Genomic DNA, 6000 nt, shown 5'->3' on the forward strand with positions numbered 1-6000 from the left:
TGAGATCACCAATCTGGAAATAAGCCCTATTTGACTGGAGGAGCACACTGCATCTCAGATTTAAGCTATGCAGCACACCTGCCTATTTACAAACATTAAGGTAGTATACTAGACATCTGGGAAGAAATGTCAAAAAGTTAAAAGTAGCCCTTGGTCTGAGAGAGTTTACTATGTAGCTGGGGAAGTAAAACACATACATGAATCAACTAGAGAACAGCTTAACGGTGACATGTAATTAAAATTGTATGCATGTCACCACATAAACACGAAGAAAAGCAAAGCAGCAATAAGTGCAATTAGTTCAAGAATGCTTCAGTCATTAGCTGATCACGAAGAGGTTAAAGAATTTAACAGCAAAAGGAATGAGGTGGCTTGTGGGATTTGGAGTATGGGGTGTTAAATACGAGGGTACTGCAAAAAGTTCACTGAAAAATAGAATTAAAATACAAATCTTTCCATAAACTTTTTGAAGTACCCTCACATACATATGCTGAGTCTCTTGGCTTTGAGAGAATTGTTTAAGCTAGTTGATCTTCTATTAGCCTAAAGCCCAGATTAGGGTCCTGATGTAATATTAAGGCTCTTTCCCACCCCAAGGAAATAATTACTCTCCCCTTAAGACTTACTCTCCCAACTGGAAAAGGTAGGCTGACTTTGAGGGAAATAATTAAGTCTTTTAAGAAACAATGCCATCAATTCTTGATGACCTGTACTGAAAGAAAGAAGTGTGCACAGCTTACAACAAAAGAACCCTCTTTTGACTCTGCAGACCAATTTTGGGGGCATTTACTTTTCCAATTATACTAGGGCGTAGACTAGCATTTAAATTAATTCTAATTTCCTGGCTTCACGTCTAAGCAGGATTTGATCCAACATTTAGGATTAAAATAGTTTCTCCAATAATTCACCCGCAGTTAGCCAATAGTTTGTGAAATACAGACTTCTATAGCACTTTGCTTTTAAGGAGTACTAAGCTCTTTCCAACTCATCAATCAATATTTATTAAACTGTGTCAGCACTGCATTTGGCTCATTGGGAAGTACAAACATTACAAAAACTCCATTGGGCAGGAAAAATTAACACATGCAAAACATTCAACAGCAATGAGATAAATTGAGGGGACTAAATGCATTTTGGAGAAGAGCTATTAAAGGGCTTCAGCAGCTTGCCTTTTATAGTTTCAGAAATGAAGTGTGACTTGAGTTGAACTTTTGAGAATGGACAGGATTTGAAGCAGCAGGGAGACTACTTGGGGAGAAGGGACAGTCTGAAAATATAAGCAAATACAAAGAAGCAAAAACCAAACGTGGCCAGTATTTACAGATCAACTAGAGTTGGGCAAGATGTGATTGAGAATAGTGGTAAATTGGAAAGAATATAACCCTATTTGATTCATTACTATGAGAGCAACATTTTAGGAAGTACCTGAAACCCATGAAATATGGGTGCACAGACAAGGATGCTGATATGGAAAATATGATGGTAGACAAATCCAAACAGTATTTTGAAGAACTATCTGGCAAGTAAATAAGTCTCCAGTTTAGCCTGTCATAGATGCAATGGCCTTGTGGCTAAGACACAGAATTCGACAATCACCTTGCTGCAAGTTTACTACCTAGTTTTAGAAGACGAAAGAACCATTTTGTTTTCTTCGTAGTGTGCTTGCTATATTGCTAAGCAACATTTTACACTACTAGTCTCAAAATGTGGATGTCACTCTTTATTTTGTAATTTAAACTTCTAGTCATGCCACTGTTAAGGACAGGTGAGATTCAGGCCAGGACTTCATTCGTAGGTTCCTTTTTGATTGATGCTGCAGTCTATTCCTATGTAGTAAGCCTTAATAATTTGCTGCAACTTGAAAGCTTATTCCAAACAGACACATAAAGGCTCCTCTACTACCCAGCACCTCAAGGAATAATTCTGCCATGCCTTCTAGCACTTTTAACAATATCCTACATTTAGTCCTTCTCTTTTACAAAGGAAATTCTGGCTTTCATTTGTACAATTTGTGGCTTCAGAGTGCCTCTTCACAAGTTAAATTATTAAAGGGCCACCAGAACTAACGTTTTTAGGATTAAGGATAAGCTTAATAAATCTGGCACACTTTTAGCATTCTCAATCCAATTTGCAGCAAGACTGCTAGTCAGCAACTATCTTCTGTAGCCTCCCTTGATATAAAAAGTGTTAGCTTTGCAGGCAGGGAAATCCCGACTATGCAACCTTGATGAATTCTTTTCTGTACTGCAAAAACACCTTTATTTGCCCACTTGCCTTATTCTGCAAGGCACAAGTTTCTAACATTAGTGTTTCAAGGCCAGTGTTCCAACACCTGTCTTCTTGATGACTAAATCCCAGCAAGTAGGCCTAAAACAAAATTGTTAATATTCTTAGTGATAATTTAAACAGGAGGCAAGTTTGTGTCCCTTCCATTTTTGTAATGTAAACTTGTGGGAAAAGGGGATAATGGAAATGACAAATGCTGAAGTGTTTAATTCCCAATAATTTTCAGCTCTTAAAATAAAATGGCACTAAGTAAACATGTCAAGAGAACTGTGTGTATTTTTTGTTCACAAGATACTTTGAGTCTACTAGGAAAGGCCTAGAAAACAAAAACCGTTCACTTGACAAATACGCAGGTTTTTAAGACAAAGTGATCATTAAAAGCCTTAGTAATGCCCAGAAATAAGACTGGTAGATCATCACTCCTGAAACTTTCACACCATGAAAACAAACTACAAAGGTCCCTAGGACATGACCAATTTTATGCCTTCTTTTCGCAGTACACCTACTACTGTACCCAATTCTCACACTCCTGGCCTTACTATTCAATACCTGTACAAGGTAGGTGAGTACCTTGTAAGGCAAGCTCTATTCAAAACCTAAATGATCCAGCTGAAAAAGGAATGGATTTTGCCCAACAGATGAGGAGGCAGAGGTAAAGTTAAAGATACAGAAAGAAAACTTACCCAAACCATTTAATTTTAGATATGATACAGAGGATCAAGGTAGTTGATCTTTGCTTTGCTGGTCGTATTCCTTATAGCTAGTTCCCGATTGATTTTGTCATAGCTCCCTCTAGTGGCTAAGGGATTTTCCCTTGCATTTACTTGAATGGGGAGTGGAACAGAATATTTTACAATTCCTATTAGACATTTTGGCATCCCTACAAATTTTTGTTCAAAGTACACTTGTTGGGGAGTCTCAATTTCCACTTTTATGTCTATAGTTCTATCAATAGTTGACAGATATGTTGTACGGTGACAGGAGTTAAGACAAATTTTAACCTGGTGCTTGAGCATTACCTCCTTCATACTTTCCTTTTTTCTTTTGGTGGCTGGCTGGTAAGGGGATCTGAACCATTGACCTCTGACATTACCACCTCCTTTGTGCTTTGAGATGGAGAAAGCACCCAGCTGAATTCTCTATATTGTTTCATCTGTTTTGCTTACCTACCTAAATGGTAACCTTCTTATGAAAAGGCATGCATGACTTCTCCCTGAAAAACCGACCTAGCATCTATTAAAAAGTTTTGAATTATGAGGTTATTTCTGCCTAAATTAACTTCTATATGACAAAGACTAATTTATTCAATTTATTTTCTGTGTACTACTGAAGCACCAAGTGAGTTTTACAATAGAAAAAAATTGTTCCCTTGACCCCGACAAACTCACTTTAGGGTTGTCATGCATAGCTTTCAAAGCTAGTAAGAGGCACTCTAAAGTTCTTAATCATGGAATAAGTGCTGATTTAAGTACAGTACACTGTAACTTCTTTAATCTATGTTTAAAGCAAAAATTATTTTGCCAAGATTACTATTTATTTAATAAACAATCACAATAGACACAATGAACAGATGTTTCTTTAGAATCTCTATACTTCACGCCAATTCATCTTTCAGACAGGATCAGATTGGTCAATGTTCCTGTTAACTACTGAAACAAATAATTACCTCAAAAGAACAGAGTAGTGTACTGTACACTCTAGGATGGCTGATTTTCTTCTTCAATGGAATACAACTGTTTTGAATCCACCAAATCAACAGAATATAGAAATGTAGGCCATACCTTCTTTCCTTGTGGCTGCTTCAGCCTAAAAAGACTTAGAAGTTAGATCTCATCTGATGAAGGATTCAGTTAACAGGTTTTTCACTCACATACCCCAAACTACTCAGAAACATTAGACCTGTGTATTCTAATACAGTTCTACAATCCCTTATCTGAACTCTTGGGGACAGGTGTATTTGGGATTCAGAGCTGTTTGCACTTTATAAAGGTATGGTATATATACCGTTTATTATGTAACACCTTCTGCAAAGTCTGTAGCCACTGTGTAATGAACAATGAAGCACGTCAGTATTTCTGCAGAAAAAGTTTAGTCACACGAAGTGCAAAATGAAGGCATCAATTCTGGTCAAACTACATTTCATCAGCTCAACAACAAAAATATCTTTTGTTTTCAAAATTTTTTGGATTTCAGGACAGTTGGTAAGAGACTGAATTTGTTTTCTGCCTTTGCACTCTTCATCATACTGTGATGGAATAAGTTAAGCCAAAGGGTGGTTATGTTACAACAGAACTTCACAGTAATAGTTTCTCTCCTTTTAATACTATTTATGGTAAATACATACACACAACTCAATTCATTTGTAATTTCATAACAAACTTCATATACAAAAGCAAAAAGGCACACATAAGAAATTCACCTTGACCACAGAAATTCAAAAATAACACCAGCCCCAATAACCAAGACATGTTTCACACACACAACTAAGAAAAGCTGAGATTCTAGAATAAACCATACTGAACTCAAGCACTACAATGTGTGGATATATGAGCACTTAATTTATTAAAAGGAATAAACCACTTTAAATGAGGGAAATCTATTCATATTCCAACCAGCATCTTTTTAAATGTTAAACTGTTTTTAAAATAAAATTCAGATCCCAAACAATTAGCAATCAGAAAATGGGTTTCTTACCTTTTGTTTCCAGTAGGATGTGGGCTGAACAGCAAGGTAGGTTATTCAATCTGATGTTATGGTAAGTAATTGCTTCTTAAAGAGACTTAAGTTTTTCCTTGGTTAGAAAATAAACTAATTATAGGCTCTCTACAAAATTTTAAGGGGACATAAATAGGGAAAAAAGGGGGAAAATTCTACACAGCTTTTGTAGCCCCAGAAGAGTGTAGTTATCTGGTCACCTTTACCTACAAAACCTATGCCTACCTTTCATAAATATGCATGAAATCCTCTCTAATCTTCAAACTCAGCCTATATAGCAGATAAGAAATACTTTCTACTTCAAACTACCAAAAATTTTCAGAGCTTAAATACACTAAATCTTGATTGAAGGCCATTTACATTCTGGTCCTTTGTTTCCAGAACATTCAATGAATACAAACCCAAGTTTGCTTAAGTCTACCGCACATTAACCTTTCTCAAAATGATCTTTTTAGTCATTTGATATCTTCCCTCTAATAACTCAATTTATTTAAGAAATATTCTACACATGAAACAATTTAAAACTTCAAGCATGTCATGTAAAATAATTCTTCACAATTGTTTTAAATAGTATATTTCCTTCTTAACCATGTTGATTTCTTACATAAAAACTAGAAACATTTCCTTAATGTATCTATATCAAATGCTTTAAATATTTAAAGTGAAATCCTAGTTTTGAACTTAACATCCCTTCTCTTCCTCCTAACATTCCACAAGGTTCATTAAAACATACCGGTTGGATAACTTTATGCAAATCTCTCTTGGAACCCATTTCTCCCGCTACCAAGATTATTTCTGGCTTTCTCTAGGTTTAAAATTATGTCACCTAAATAATTGTCTTAAATTCAGCTTTCAACTATGATTAGCACCCAAGGGAAATGTTAAGATCTATTTATTTCTTTTGAATGTGGAAAAGAGTGGTCTGATGGTTATGACTAGCTATGAGGAAATCTGAAGACAAAGATTAGGAATTTTAAGTTAAACTCCCCTCCCCCAAAC

The sequence above is a fragment of the Cynocephalus volans genome, chromosome 10, assembly GCF_027409185.1.
Source record: "Cynocephalus volans isolate mCynVol1 chromosome 10, mCynVol1.pri, whole genome shotgun sequence".
NCBI lineage: Eukaryota > Metazoa > Chordata > Mammalia > Dermoptera > Cynocephalidae > Cynocephalus > Cynocephalus volans.